Source organism: Mustela putorius, unplaced genomic scaffold (assembly GCF_011764305.1).
Source record: "Mustela putorius furo isolate JIRA1106 unplaced genomic scaffold, ASM1176430v1.1 tig00000549_pilon_pilon_pilon, whole genome shotgun sequence".
NCBI classification, from domain to species: domain Eukaryota; kingdom Metazoa; phylum Chordata; class Mammalia; order Carnivora; family Mustelidae; genus Mustela; species Mustela putorius.
Genome location: NW_025421411.1, coordinates 389048 through 406052, shown reverse-complemented (window position 1 = coordinate 406052; position 17005 = coordinate 389048).

Sequence of the window (17005 nt, the reverse complement as noted above, 5' to 3'; positions counted from 1 at the left end):
AGACTTGTAAGGAAACTGGTATAAAATGCAAATCACAGTTACATTCATTTAAGAATTACATCACTATTCTTCTCTCCAGTCTCATAATGGAATGAAGAGATTGTTTATAAATTATTTATAAATAAGTATTTACTTATTTATTTATTTATTTATTATTTATTTATTTATTTATTTATTTATAAATAAATACTTATTTATAAATAAGTATTTACTTACTTATTTATAAATAATTCATATATTTGATTGATGGGAATTTAGGTTCTGTATTTTACACTGATAACTTTTCCTATTTCTTTTTTTTTTTAAGATTTTATTTATTTACTTGAGAGAGAGAAAGTGAGAGAGAGCATGAACGAGGAGAAGGTCAGAGAGAGAAGCAGACACCCCATGGAGCTGGGAGCCCGATGCGGGACTCGATCCCGGGACTCCAGGATCATGACCCGAGCCGAAGGCAGTCGTCCAACCACCTGAGCCACCCAGGCGTCCCAACTTTTCCTATTTCTGATCACAGAACAGGGTCTTCTTTTCCAGGAGTATTTCTCAGCTGATCAAAATTATCACATAACAACCTTACTTCCAATGACTACTTCTATTGATATTTTTTTTCTTTTTTAACACAGATTGCTTTTAATATTATTGATGAATAATTGATATACTTGCATATATATAAAGTGTGCAAGGTGTTGATTCAGATATATATATATAGATAGATCTATATATATAGATCTATCTATATATATATATCTGTAGAATTTCAACATGACCAATGTCAGTGTAATAAGCACATCTGGCCATCACTTCACATAGTTAACATACACAACTATTATGCATGTGATAAGTGCTTAAAGTCTATTCTCAGCAACTTTTAATTATACAATACCATGTTATCAGTTATAGTCACAATACTGTGCAGATATCAGAACTTATTCTAACTAAATACATGTAACCATGACCTACATAACCCCATTTCTTTCTCTCCTCAGCCTGTGGAAACCACCATTCTATTCTATGTTCATGAAATTGAATTATTAAAATATTTGGTATCATACAAATGATACCAAATACTATTTTTGTTTTACTTATCATAACTGGATTATTTAACATAGCAGAAGAAAATAAATAAAGATTAGAGCAGAAATGAATGAATTAGGGTTAGAAAGAAAATTTTAAAAATTGGCAAACTAAGAACTGATCTATGAAAAGATAAAGTTGGCAAGCTTAGCTAGACCCAATAAAAAGAAAGAAATGACTCAACACAATCATAAATGAAAGAGGAGACATTACAACTGATACCACAGAAATACAAAAAATACTGAACTACCATGAACAATTATATTCCCAAATTAGATAATTTATAAAAATGAGTAAATTCCGAGAAAAATACAACTTGTCAAGACTTAATCATTAATAAACAGTTTAAGCAGGCCAATAATAAAGAAGGAGATTGAACCTGCAATCAAATATTTACCAACGAATAAAAGCCCAAGATGAGATAGTTTCAAAAATTAACTCTACATAAGGGGGACAAGATGGCGGGGGAGTAGGAGGAGGCGCCTTTTCAGCCGGTACCCCAAAGTGAGCTGATTACCTACCAAAGAACTCCATTCGCCCATGAAATCAGCCTGAGATCAGAATTATACACGTCTGGATCTCTACAGGGGCAGAGGACACCAGTGGGCAGGTAAAGCGGAGTGGGAATGGCAGACTGATATCAGAAGATAAACAAAAGGGGGAGGGAGCCACCAGAGGCGACCGGTTGGAAAGTAATACCCGAATACAAGCGAGAGTGCCCTGCATCTGGGGACCAGCATTAACTTGGAGACTGGTTGAAAGCACTCCAAAAGAGCAAAGGATAGCGGGGTGGGGGGGAGATTGTGGGAATCGGGGCGGCTAGGGACAGGGGCTTAAGTCCCCAGTCCCAGGACAGCATCTCCGGCGCTGAGGCAGAGAGAGTGCGGTGGAGAAACCAGGTCTGGTCCCTAAGCCGCCAGCGAGCCGAGAATGCCTGGGTTCTGGCTCCTATGAGGGGATGGGAGCCAAGCCGGTTGGCAGAATGCGGAGCCCTTCTACAAAGCCTGAGATATGCGAGCACGCCCCTCATGCTCCCCTGAGAGAGTTTGAGCCACGCCATTGTTTCAAAGGCTAAGCCACGTGCCCCAAACTCTCCCCTGACAGAGGTGCGCAAAAGCCCAGCCTGGTGCTCTCAGACCTGTGCCCCGTTCTCAGTGCCTGAGACACGCGCGTGACCCATAGCCGACCCTGAAAGAGGTGCGCACAAGCCAGGCACTCTTAGACCCAGCAAGACCTGGCACTCCCAGCCTAGGCCAGCAGCAAAATCTCAGTGTGCGATTGCTTCTTGGAACCTCTCTGGCGGTGGGGAGCACCCAGACAGCCGCTAGTGCCTTGGCTTTGGGTACAAGCAAAAGATCCTGTGCCCCCAGGGTCTGCAACTTGGAACCTGCTCTGCCAGCGGCCAAGGGGGAACTTATTTAGGCTCTGCACCCAGATTGATGCTTCTCTCTGAGAGGGAGATGAGGGTGCAGTTTGTTTTCCTCTAAAACTACAAAAACCATCAAAGGCAGTCAAGGTGAGAGAGAAAAAAAAAATGAACAAACATAAAAACTGCCAGAGAACAAAAGCCTGAAAAAAACCAGTTTCCTCAGAGCCCACCCCCTTGAGGGGGGTGGGAGGACTTAACTCAGGAAACATCATTGACTGACAACCCACGTGGCAGGCCCCTCCCCCAGAAAACCAAGAAAGAAAAAAAAAGAGCAAAATTTAAAAAAAAGACTACAAGAGAACAACCACTACTTCATAGGAAAACTTGTATTGTTGACTCATTCCCACTATTCTGGAACTTTTTTTTTTTTTTTTTACACATAGGTAATTTTTTTAACCTATTTACCATCACAGCAAGATGTACAGTACATCAAATTCCATAATACCCTTCTAACCTGAACTTTTTGATACATACACCTATGTTTTTCTTTTGCATTTTTATTTCTTGAATTCCTTTTTTAAAAATTTTAGTTTAGTCTAGTTTATTCCTTTTTTTTTTATCCTCTAATATTCATATAGAGTTAAACTTCAAAGTAATCCCCTTTCCCCAATCAGTACTACCCCTATAAGTAAACCAATTTTTAATCCCCTTTATCTTAGGAAAGTTGAGTCCTTTAACAAAGATGTCAAGATACATCCAGGAAGAACCAAAACAACCTTCCTCACACACACTGAGAATTTATAAGAATTCTCCCATCTTCTTCTTCCACCAGTGTTTCTGTGTTTTTGTGTTTGTCCTGATAGCATATAAATCTTATACTTGGGGTTCTTTTTGACAAGGTTCTTCCTTTATTTGCATATATATATATTTTCTCTTATCATATACTTTTATCAGTTTTTGTCTCTTTTTATTTGTCTACTTCATAAATCTTACCTTGAGGCACATCTGGGCTGAAACTTCTCGTGCATCTTCCCTTTCCTGTATCTCTCTTTTCTTTTTCTTTTCTTTTGTCTCTCGTTTGGATGGGGAATCCTGATTGCTCAGAAGTGTTCCAGGGAGCACCTTCACTGCACCACAGTTGATACATCCAGCTACATCTGTTCAGTCATCTCCCACCAAAATGACTAGGAGGAGGAATGCCCAACGGAAGAAAAATACAGAGGATTGACCTTCTGCAACAGAGCTAATGGCTATCAACATAGACAATATGTCGGAAAGAGAATTCAGGCTAACAATTATCCAGGCAATAGCTAGGTTTCAGAAAGCCATGGATGACCAAATGGAATTGATTAGGGCCGAACTGAAAGCGACCAGTCAGGATGTTCACAATGTTAGGGCAGAGCTTAAAGCTACCAGGGAGGAGGTTCACAATGCTCTCAATGAGTTCCAATCTAATCTAAATTCTCAAAGCTAGGGTAACTGACACAGAAGATAGAATTAGTGATCTGGAAGACAAACAGATAGAAAGGATCAGGAAGAAGCCTGGAACAAACAGCTTAAAACCATGAAAACAGATTCAGGGAAATAAATGATGCCATAAAGCATTCCAACGTCAGAATTAATGGAATCCCTAAAGGGGAGGAGAAAGAAAGAAGTCTAGAAGGTATAGTGGAACAAGTCCTTCATGAAAATTTTCCCAATCTCGTGAATGGAACCAGCGTTCATGTACTGGAGGCTGAACAGTCTCCACCCAAGATTATATATTCCAAAAAAACATCACGACACCTGATAGTCAAATTGAGAATCATAATTGTAGGTATAATCTCTTGAATGCCGCCAGGGCAAAGAGGCTCCATACTTACAGAGGGAAGCCCATCAGAATAATGTCAGACCTATCCACAGAGACATGACAAGCCAAAAAAGACTGGCAAGACATATTCAGGGCACTAAATGAGAAGAACATGCAGCCAAGAATACTTTATCCAACAAGACCGACATTCAAAATGGATGGAGACATAAAGAGTTTCCAAGACCGGCAAGGATTAAAAGACTATGCAACCAGCAAGCTGACACTGCAGCAAATATTAAGGGGGGTTCTATAAAAGAGGAAATATCCTAAGAATAGCAATGAGCAGAAATATAGAAAAAGTCTACAGAAAGAGACTTCAAAAGTAACTCGATGTCAATAAAAATGTATCAATAATCACTCTCAATGTGAATGGCCTAAATGCGCCCATAAAACAGCACAAGGTTGCAGATTGGATAAAACGACAGGACCCATCCATATGTTGTCTACAAGAGACCCATTTTGAACCTAAAGATACACCCAGACTGAAAGCGAAAGGATGGAGAAGCATCTTTCATGCCAATGGGCCTCAAAAGAAGGCTGGGGCAGCGATTCTCATATCAAATAAATTAGACTTCAAACTAAAGACTGTAGTCAGAGATACAGAAGGACACTACATGATCCTTAAAGGGATTATCCACCAAGATTATATAACAATTGTAAATTATTCTGCTCCCAATATGGGAGCAGCCAATTGCTTAAGAAAACTGTTAATTAAGATAAAGAGTCATATTGATATGAATACGTTAATCGTAGGAGATCTTAACACGCCTCTATCAGAAATAGACAGATCATCGAAGCAGAAAATCAATAAAGAAACAAGAGCATTGAATGACACATTGGACAAGATGGACCTCATAGATATATACAGAACATTCCACCCTAAAACAACAGAATACTCATTCTTCTCAAGTGCACAAGAAACCTTCTCCAGAATAGACCACATACTGGGTCACAAATCAGGACTCAACCTATACCAAAAGACTGAGATAATTCCCTGCATATTCTCAGATCACAATGCATTGAAACTGGAGCTCAATTACAAGGAAAAGTATGGAAGGAACTCAAACACCTGGAAGCTAAAGACCACCTTGCTTAAGAATGCTTGGATCAACCAGGAGATCAAGAAAGAACTGAAACAATATAGAAACCAATGACAATGAAGACACTTCAGTCCAAAACCTATGGGGTACAGCAAAGGCAGTCCTAAGGGGGAAATACATAGCCATTCAAGCCTCCCTCAAAAAAAAAAAAAAAAAAAAAGGAAAAATCCAGAATACTCCAGCTGTCTCTACACCTTAAAGAACTGGAGAATCAACAAGAAATCAAACCAACTCCACACATGAAAAGGCAAATCATCAAGATTAGAGCTGAGATCAATGAGGTAGAAACCAGAGATACAGTAGAACGTATCAATGAAACTAGAAGCTGGTTTTTTGAAGAGTCAATGAGATCAATAAACCAATGGCCACACTAATTCAAAAGAAAAGAGAGAAAGCCGAAATTCATAAAATTATGAATGAAAAGGAAGAGATCACAACTGACACCAAGGAAGTAGGAACAATCATCAGAAGTTATTATCAACAGTTATATGCCAATAAGCTTAGCAACCTAGATGAAATTGATGCATTCCTCGAAAACTATAAACTCCCAAATATGAACCAGGAAGAAATAGACAACCTGAATAGACCGATATCTAATAACGAGATTGAAGCAGTGATCAAAAACCTCCCAAAAAATAAGAGCCCAGGACCTGATGGATTCCCTGGGGAATTCTACCAAACTTTCAAAGAAGATATAACACCTATTCTCCTGAAGATGTTTCAAAAAAAATGAAGCAGAAGGAAAACTTCTAGACTCTTTCTATGAAGCCAGCATTACCCTGATCCACAAACCAGGCAAAGACCCTACCAAAAAGGAGAATTTCAGACCAATATCACTGATGAATATGGATGCTAAGATTCTCAACAAGATCCTAGCCAACAGGATCAAACAGCACATTAAAAAGATTATCCACCATGATCAGGTGGGATTCATCCCTGGGCTACAAGGATGGTTCAACATTCAAAAATCAATGTGATACAACAAATTAATATGTGAAGAGAGAAGAACCACATGGTCCTCTCAACTGATGCAGAAAAAGAATTTGAGAAAATCCTGCATCCGTTCCTGATTAAAAAGCTTCAAAGTATAGGGATGGAGGGACCATTCCTGAATGTCATCAAATCTATCTATGAAAGACCCACAGCAAATATCATCCTCAATGGGAAAAAGCTTGCAGCCTTCCCGTTGAGATCAGGAACAAGAGAAGGATGTCCACTTTCAACACTCTTGTTCAACATAGTATTGGAAGCACTAGCAACAGCAATCAGACAACAAAGAGAAATAAAAGGTATTCAAATTGGTAATGAAGAAGTCAAACTCTCTCTTTGCAGATGACATGATTCTTTATATAGAAAACCCAAAATACTCCACCCCCAAACTACTAGAACAGAACTCATACAGCAATTCAGCAACGTGGCAGGATAAAAAGTCAATGTGCAGAAATCAGTGGCTTTCTTATACAGTAACAATGAAAATTACAGAAAGGGACATTAGAGAATCAATTCCATTTAGTATAGCACGAAGAACCATAAGATACCTGGGAATAAACCTAACGAAAGAGGTAAAGGATCTGTACATGAGGAACTACAGAACACTCATGAAAGAAATTGAAGAAGACACAAAAAATTGGAAGACCATTCCATGCTCTTGGATTGAAAGAATAAACATTGTTAAAATGTCTATACTGCCTAGAGCAATCTATACTTTTAATGCCATTCCGATCAAAATACCACCGTATCTTCAAAGAGCTAGAGCAAATAATCCAAAAATTTGTATAGAATCAGAAGAGAGCCCAAATCGCTAAGGTAATGTTGAAGAACAAAAATAAAACTGGGGGCATCACGTTACCTGTTTTCAAGCTTTACTACAAAGCTGCAATCACCAATACAGCATGGTACTTACATAAAAACAGACACATAGACCAGTGGAACAGAGTGGAGAGCCCAGATATAGACCCTCAACTCTATGGTCAATTAATCTTCGAAAAAACAGAAAAAAATATACAGTGGAAAAAAGACAGTCTCTTCAGTAAATGGTTCTGGGAAAACTGGACAGCTATAAGTAGAAGAATGAAAGTCGACCTTTCTCTTACACTGTACACAAAGATAAACTCAAAATGGATAAAAGACCTCAACGTGAGACAGAAAACCATCATAATCCTAGAGGAGAACATAGGCAGTAATCTCTTCGATATCAGCCACAGCAACTTCTTTCAAGATATGTCTCCAAAGGCAAAGGAAACAAAAGCGAAAATAAACTTTTGCGACTTCATCAAAATCAAAAGCTTCTGCACAGCAAAGGAAATAGTCAAGAAAACAAAGAGGCAACCCACGGAATGGGAGAAGATATTTGCAAATGACAGTACAGACAAAAGGTTGATATCCAGGATCTATAATGAACTCCTCAAACTCAACACACACAAAACAGGGAAACATATCAAAAAATGGGCAGAAGATATGAACAGACACTTCTCCAATGAAGACATACAAATGGCTATCAGACACATGAAAAAATGTTCATCATCACTAGCCCTCAAGAAGATTCAAATTAAAACCACATTGAGAGGGACACCTGGGTGGCTCAGTCGGTTAAGCTGCTGCCTTCGGCTCAGGCCATGATCCCGGAGTCCTGGGATGGAGTCCCACATTGGGCTCTTTGCTCAGCAGGGAGCCTGCCTCTCTCTCCACCTCTGCCCACCACTCTGCATACTTGTGTCCTCTCTCTCTCTGAAAAATAAATAAATAAAAAAAATCTTGGAAAAAAATTAAAAAAAAAAACACATTGAGATATTGAGATATCACCTTACACCAGTTAGAATGGCCAAAATTAACAAAACAGGAAACAACATGTTTTGGAGAGAATGTGGAGGATGGCGAACCCTTTTACACTGTTGGTGGGAATGCAAGTTGGTGCAGCCTCTTTGGAGAACAGTGTGGAGATTCCTCAAGAAATTAAGAATAGAACTTCCCTATAATCCTGTGATTGCACTCCTGGGTATTTACCCCAAAGATACAGATGTCGTGAAAAGAAGGGCCATCTGTGCCCCAATGTTTATAGCAGCCATGGCCATGGTCGCCAAACTCTGGAAAGAACCAAGATGCCCTTCAATGGACGAATGGATAAGGAAGATGTGGTCCATATACACTATGGAGTATTATGCCTCCATCAGAAAGGACGAATACCTCACTTTTGTAGCAACATGGACGGGACTGGAAGAGATTATGCTGAGTGAAATCAGTCAAGCAGAGAGAGTCAATTATCATACCATTTCACTTATATGTGGAGCATAACAAAACTCATGGAGGAGAAGGGGTGTTAGAGAGGAGAATAGAGTTGGGAGAAATTGGAAGGGGAGGTGAACCATGAGAGACTATGGACTCTGAAAAACAATCTGAGGGGTTTGAAGTGGCCAGGGTTTGGGAGGTTAGGGTACCGGGTGTTGGGTATTATGGAGGGCACAGATTGCATGGAGCACTGGGTGTGGTGAAAAAATAATGAATACTGTTTTTCTGAAAATAAATAAATTAATTTATTAAAAAAATAAACTCTACAAAACGATTTGGGCAACTATTTACTAAAATAAAAAGAAATATTGATAATAATATGTTAATAGTAGTAGATGTCAACACTCTACTCTCAGCAATACACAGATCATCTAAACAGAAAAAATCAACAAAGAAACAAGAATTTTGAATGACACATTGGAGCAGATGGACCTCATGCATATATACAGAATATTCCACCATAAAAAAATAAAATTATACTCATTCTTCATGAATCCACATGGAACTTTCCCCAGAATAGACCACATACTGGGTCACAAATCATGTCTTAAGCAATATCGAAAGATTGAGATAATTCACTTCATATTCTTAGACCACAATGCTTTGAATCTGGATCTCAATCACAAGAAAAAAATTGGAAGAAATTCAAACACTTGGAAGCTAAAGACCATCCAGCTTAAGAATGTTTGGGTCAACCAGGAAATCAAAGAAGAACTTAAACAATTCATGGAAACCAATGAGAATGAAAACATATCAGTCTAAACCCTATGGGATACTGGGGTACCTGGGTGGCTCAGTTGTTAAGCGTCTGCCTTCAGTTCAGGTCATGATCCCCGGGGTCCTGGGATCGAGCCCCGTATCAGGCTTCCTGCTAAGTGGTGAAGCCTGATTCTTCCTCTCCCACTGCCCCTGCTTGTGTTTCCTCTCTCACTGTGTCTCTCTCTCCCTCTCCGTCAAATAAATAAATAAGTCTTAAAAAAAAAAAACAAACCTATGGGATACTGCAAAGGTGGCCCTAGGCAGGAAATACATAGTCATCTAAGCCCCCCCCAATTAAAAAAATCCCGAATTCACCAACCAAACTCAGACCATAAGGAACTGGAGGAAGAATAACAAATTAAGCCTAAGCCACAAACAAGAAGATAACTAATGATTAGAGTAGAGATCAATGAATTAGAAACCAGAAATACAATATAACACATCAACAAAACTAGAAGCTTGTTCTTTGAAAGAATTAATAAGGTTGATAAACCTCTTCCCAGAATTATCCAAAAGAAAAGAGAAATGACTCAAACTAATAAAATTATGAGTGAAAAGGGAGCAATGAGAGCTAACAATAAGGAAATAGAAACTATTATTAGAAATTATTATCAACAACTACATGCCAATAAATTAAGCAACCTGGAAGAAATGGATGCTGTCCTGGAAACCTATAAACCATCAATACTGAAACAGGAAGAAATTGACAACCTGAATAGACTAATAAACAGTAATGAAATTGAAGCAGTGATCTAAAGCTTCCAAAAACTAAAACAAACAACAACAACAACAACAACGAACAAGAGCACAGGGCCTGATGGATTCCCTAGGGAATTCTGTCAAACCTTCAAAGGAGAAATAATACCTACCCTCCTGAAGCTGTTTCAGAAAATAGAAACAGAAGGAAAACTTCCAGACTCTTTCTATGAAGCCAGCATTACCCTAATCCCCATACCAAGCAAAGACCCCATCAAAAAGGAATTTCAGGGGTGACTGGGTGGCTCAGTGGGTTAAAGCCTCTGCCTTCAGCTCAGGTCATGATCCCAGGGTCCTGGGATCGAGCCCCACATCAGGCTTCCTGCTCAGTGGGGAGTCTGCTTCCTCCTCTCTGTCTGCCTGCCTCTCTGCCTACTTGTGATCTCTCTCTGTCAAATAAATAAATAAAGTATTTTTTTTAAAGAAGAATTTCAGACCAATATCCCTGATGAATATGGATGCCAAGATTCTCAACCATATCCTAGCTAATAGGATCCAACAGTACATTAAAAATATTATCCACCATGACCAGGTGGGATTTATCCATGGGATGCAAAGGTGGTTTAACATTCACAAATCAATCAGTGTGATAGAAAACATTACTAAGGGAAGCAACAAAAACTACAAGGTTCTCTCAATTGATGCTGAAAAAGCATTTGACAAAATACAAAATCCATTCCTGATTTAAATGCTTCAGAGTGTAAGGATAGAGGAAGCATTCCTCAATTTCATAAAAGTCATCTATGAAAAGCCCAAAGGAAATATTCTCATTGGGGGAAAGCTAAGATCCTTCCCCATAAGAGGAGGAACATGCAAGGATGTGCACTCTCATCATTACTGTTCAACATAGTACTAGAAGTCTTAACAACAGCAATGATACAACAAAAATAAATGAAAGGCATCCAAATTGGCAAAGAAGTCAAACTCTCTCTCTTCACCGATGACATGATCTTTTATGTGGAAAACCCAAAGACTCTAACCCCAAATTACTAGAACTCACACAGCAATACAGTAATATGCCAAGATACATAATCCATGCACATAAATCAGTTCCTTTCCTATACACTAACAATGTAACTGTAGAAAGAGAAATTAGGGAATTAAATACATTTATAATAACACCAAAAACCATAAGATACCAAGGAATAAACATAACCAAAGAGGTAAATGATCTATACTCTAGTAAAACAGAACACTTAGGAAAAGTTGAAGATACAAAAAGATGGAAAAAAATTCCATGCTCATAGATTGGAAGAATAACATTCTTTAAATGTTTGTGCTGCCCAGAGTAATCTATGCTTTCAACACCATCTCAATCAAAATACCAATGGTATTTTTCAAAGTGCTAGAACAAACAATTCTAAAACTTGTTTGGAACCAGAAAAGACCCTGCATTTCCAAGAAAATGTTGAAGAAGAAAAACGAAACTGGGGGCATCATGTTGCCTGATTTCAAGCTATATTACAAAGCTGTGATCACCAAGACAGCATGGTACTGGCACAAAAACAGACACATAGATCAATGGAACAGAACAGAGAGCCCAAATATGGATTCTCAACTCTATGGTCAATTAATCTTCCACAAAGCAGGAAAAAAATCCAATAATGATAATAAAAAAAGACAGTCTCATCAATAAATGCAAACAGGGAAATTGGACAGCCTCATGCAGAATAATGAAACTTGACCATTCTCTTACACCATACACAAAGATAAACTCAAAATGGATGAGAGACCTCATTGTGAGGCAGGAATCCATCAAAATCCTAGAGAAGAACATAGGCAGTAGCCTTTTTGACACAAAGACAAGGGAAAAAATGCAAAAATGAACTTCTGGGACTTCATCAAGATGAAAAGCTTCTGCAGAGCAATGGAAATAGTTAACAATACTAAGAGCAAACCCACAAAATGGGAGAAGACATTTGCAAATGACGTTTCAGATAAAGGGCTGGTTATCCAAGATCTATAAAGAACTTCTCAAACTCAACACCCCAAAGTACAAATAATTAAGTCAAAAAATAGTCAGGATATGAATAGACACTTCTATAAATGGTTAACAGACACTTGAAAAAATGTAGAACATCATTAACCATCAAGGAAATTCAAATCAAAACAACATTGAGGTACCACATTACATCAGTTAGAATGGCAATAATTGACAAGTGTTGGAGAGGCTGTGGAAGAAAGTAAACCCTCTTACACCATTGGTGGGAATGCAAGGGGGTACAGCCAATTTAGAAAACAGTGTGGAGGTTCCTCAAAAGTTAAAAATACAGCTACTCTATGACCCGAAAATTGCATTATTGGGTATTTAGCCCAAAGATACAGATGTGGTGAAAAGAAGGGCCACATGCACCCCAACGTTTATAATAGCAAAGTACAGAATAGCCAAACTATGGAAGAAGCCAAGATGTCCTTCAACAGACCAGTGGATAAAGAAGATGTTGTCCATATATACACAATGGAATATTACTCAGCCATTAGAAAGGATGAATACATTTCATTGACATGGATGGAACTGGAGGAGATTATGCTAAGTGAAATAAGTCAAGCATAGAAAGACAATTATCATATGGTTTCACTTATTTTTGGAAAATAAGGAATAGTATGGAAGATATTAGGAGAAGTAAGGGAAAAATGAAGGCAGGGGGGAATCAGAGGGGAAGCTGAACCATGAGAGACTATGGCCTCCAGGAAACACACTGAGGATTTTAGAGGGGAAGGGAGTCAGGGGATGAGTTAACCAGTGATGGTTATTAAGGGCACGTATTGCATGGAACACTTAATGTTATATGCAAACAATGATTCATGGAACTCTACATCAAAAACTAATGATCCACTGTATGATGACTAAGATAACATAATAAAAATGAAGTTATCTCTCTGACCAAGATTTAACCAATTTATTGTTTTAATAAATTGAAGGGAAGCATTTTTTTCCCTTAAACCATGACTTTTACCAAAATAGCCATTTTAGTCTAAGTATTTATTAGTTTATTAGGTTTTAGTAGATTCACTTTATACTTTTGTAATGTGTCAGCATTACTGTTCTGGATGCTTCCATCCAACAGATATTTATTATGTGCAGAACATTATGCCAATTTCTAAGAAATCTTAGTATTGAATGCATTAAACCTGCTATTAAACAATCATCATATACTTTTATTTACATTAGGTGTGGCAATCAGACCATGTGTATCTGCAATGCCCTCTGAATTTCTTTTTATTACTAGGCTTAGTAAGGAAGGTAATATGCCTTGTGTCATGTGGCTCACTCCTGGTGGTTAAGGAGGTGATATATATTTCATCTTTGTACTTAAGACTAAACACTGAATTGCTACAAAAGTGATATGACACATTATTGGTACCAACTAAAAATCTTTAGAAATCTTTAGAAATTTGGAAGAGAAGTTAATAAAGGCTACATTCAGGGAAGAATTTCTGGACAAGGTGAGATTTCAACTTCTTGAAAGACAGAATAGATTTGTATTAGTGGAAAAACACTTCAAGTGAGGTGAGTTTGGGGAGATCAAACATGATTATACTCCTAAACTAGGCTTTGGTTATAAACTGACATAGTCTTTAAGCATCCAATTTTTTTCCCTACATTTTTAAACCTAAATATTGCTTCAGAAAGAAAAATATTCTTTAAATTTCTTAAAAATTTTAAATGAATCAGAGAAACAGGAGTGTTAGCTTCCTTTGAGTAAAACATGCAGTCAGAACTAGTCTTTAAAATTATGCAGATTTCACAAGAAATTCTAGCTAACATTTATTAACAATATTCTATGTGCTAAGAACTATTCTACATGCTTAACATGTATTTATTCATGTAAGCCTCACAATTGCTGTGAGGTATTAATATTATTTTTATAGATGAGGGAACTGAAATCACAATGTGGTTTAAGTAACCTACCTAAAGTCCATATCTAGGAAGTGGGAGAAACTTGACGTTGTGTTGTATGATTTAACTCCAGGCTTCCTGTCTCCAGAGCCTTCACTCCTAATCAATTCATAGCCTTAATAAGGGGTTAAAAGGAGATATAACATTAGACTTCTGAGAGCTACAGGCAAAGTGTTAAGCCCCAGAAAAAGAAAGATCGTGCAGAGAAGGCTTTGTGTTAAGAGCAATGAATACTCATAGTTCATATTGCCACAAATAGCTTGGATCCTTAATAGGAGGGATGGGAATATAAATGTATTTTAATGTTATTTTAGTTTTATTTTATTTATTTTTTATTTATTTTCAGGTAGAGTGATGCTGCCAGTTTTTTTAGTTTTTCAACATTTCCTTAGTGATTCAGGGTCTCTTCTGATTCCATTCAAATTTTTGGATTATTTGCTCCAGCTCTTTGAAGAATACCGGTGAAATTTTGATTGTAATGGCATTAAAATTATAGAATCCTCTAGGCAGTATAGACATTTTAACAATGTTTATTCTTCCGATCCAAGAGCATGGAAAGGTCTTCCATCTTTTTGTGTTTTCTTCAATTTCTTTCATGAGTGTTCTGTAGTTCCTTGAGTAAAGATCCTTTACCTCTTTGGTTAGGTTTATTCCCAGGTGTCTTATGGTTCTTGGTGCTCTAGGAAATGGAATCAATTCTCTAATTTCCCTTTCTGTATTTTCATTGTTAGTGTATGAGAAAGCCACTGATTTCTGTACATTGACTTTGTATCCTGCCACGTTGCTGAATTGCTGTATGAGTTCTATCAGTTTGGGAGTGGAGTCTTTTGGGTTTTCCATATAATGAATCATGTCATCTGTGAAGAGAGAGAGTTTGACTTCTCCCTTGCCAATTTGGATACCTTTTATTTCTCTTTGTTGTCTGTTTTCTGTTGCTAGGACTTCTAATACTATGTTGAACAAGAGTGGTGAAAGTGGGCATCCTTGTCATGTTCCTGATCGCAACGGGAAGGCTGCAAGCTTTTTCTAATTGAGGATGATATTTGTTGTGTGTCTTTCATAGATAGATTTGATGAAATTCAGGAATGTTCCCTCTATCCCTATACTTTGAAATGTTTTAATCAGGAATGGATGCTGGATTTTGTCAAATGCTTTTTTTCAGCATTACAGTATTCATTATTTTTGCACCACACCCAGTGCTCCATGCAATCCGTGCCCTCTCTAATACTCACCACCTGGTGCCCCCAACCTACCACCCCCTGCCACTTCAAACCCCTCAGATTGTTTCTCAGAGTCCATAGTCTCTCATGGTTCACCTCCCCTTCCAATTTCCCCCAACTCCCTTCTCCTCTCTAACCCCCCATGTCCTCCATGCTATTTGTTATGCTCCACAAATAAGTGAAACCATATGATAATTGACTCTCTCTGCTTGACTTATTTCATTCAGCATAATATCTTCCAGTCCTGTCCATGTTGCTACAAAAGTTGGGTATTCGTCCTTTCTGATGGAGGCATAATAATCCATACTGTATATGGACCACATCTTCCTTATCCATTCATCCATTGAAGGGCATCTTGGCTCTTTCCAGAGTTTGGAAATACAATATAGTGGCCATTGCTGCTATAAACATTGGGATACATATGGTCCTTCTTTTCACTACATCTGTATCTTTGGGGTAAATACCCAAGAGTTCAATGGCAGGGTCATAGGGAAGTTCTACTTTTAATTTCTTGAGGAATCTCCACACTGTTCTCCAAAGATTTTTATTTTTAAAAGTAATTTCTGTGTCTATTAGCCATTTGTATGTCCTCTTTGGAGAAGTGTCTCTTCATATCTTCTGACCATTTTTTTTTGACATGATTATCTTTTTTTGGGGTGTTGAGTTTGAGGAGTTCTTTATGGATCTTGCATATCAGCCTCTTGTCTGTAGTGTCATTTCTGAATATCTTCTCCCATTCTGTGGGTTGCCTCTTTGTTTTGTTGACTGTTCTCTTTGCTGTGCAGAAGCTTTTAATGTTGATGAAGTCCCAAAAGTTCATTTTCGCTTTTGTTTCCTTTGCCTTTGGAGACATGTCTTGAAAGAAGTTGCTGTGGCTGATGTCAAAGAGATTACTGCTTATGTTCCCCTCTAGGATTTTGATATATTGCTATCTCACGTTGATGTGTTTCATCCATTTTGAGTTTATCTCTTTGTATGGTATGAGAGAATGGTTGATTTTCATCATTATTAGCCATTAAGGAAACTCAAATCAAAACCATATTGAGATACCGCCTTACACCAGTTAGAATGGCCAAAATTAACAAGAGAGTGAACAAGTGTTGGAGAGGATGTGGAGGAAGAGGAACCCTCTTATACTGTTAGAGGGAATGCAAGTTGGTGCAGCCACTTTGGAAAACAGTGTGGAGATTCCTTAAGAAATTAAAAATGGAACTACCCTATGACCCTGCAATTGCACTACTGGGTATTTACCCCAATGATATATATGTAGTGAAAAGAAGGGCCACATGTACCCCAATGTTTATAGCAGAAATAGCCACAGAGCCATGATGTCCTTTAACAGACTAATGAATAAAGAAAGTATGGTCCACATATACAATGGAATGTTACATAGCCATCAGAAAGGATGAATAGCCAACTTTGGTGTCAACATGGGCAGGACTAGAGGGCAGGATTATGTTGAATGAAATAAATCAAGCAGAGAAAGTCAATTATCATATAGTTTCACTTACTTGTGGAACATAAGTAATAACATTGAGGATATTAGGAGAAGGAAAGGAGAAGTGAATTGGGGTAAATCAGAGGGGGAGAGGAAGCATGAGAGACTGTGGACTCAGAGAAACAAACTAGGGCTCTGGAGGGGAGGGGAGATGGGTAAGCCTGGTGGTGGGTATGATGAAGGGCACGTATTGCATG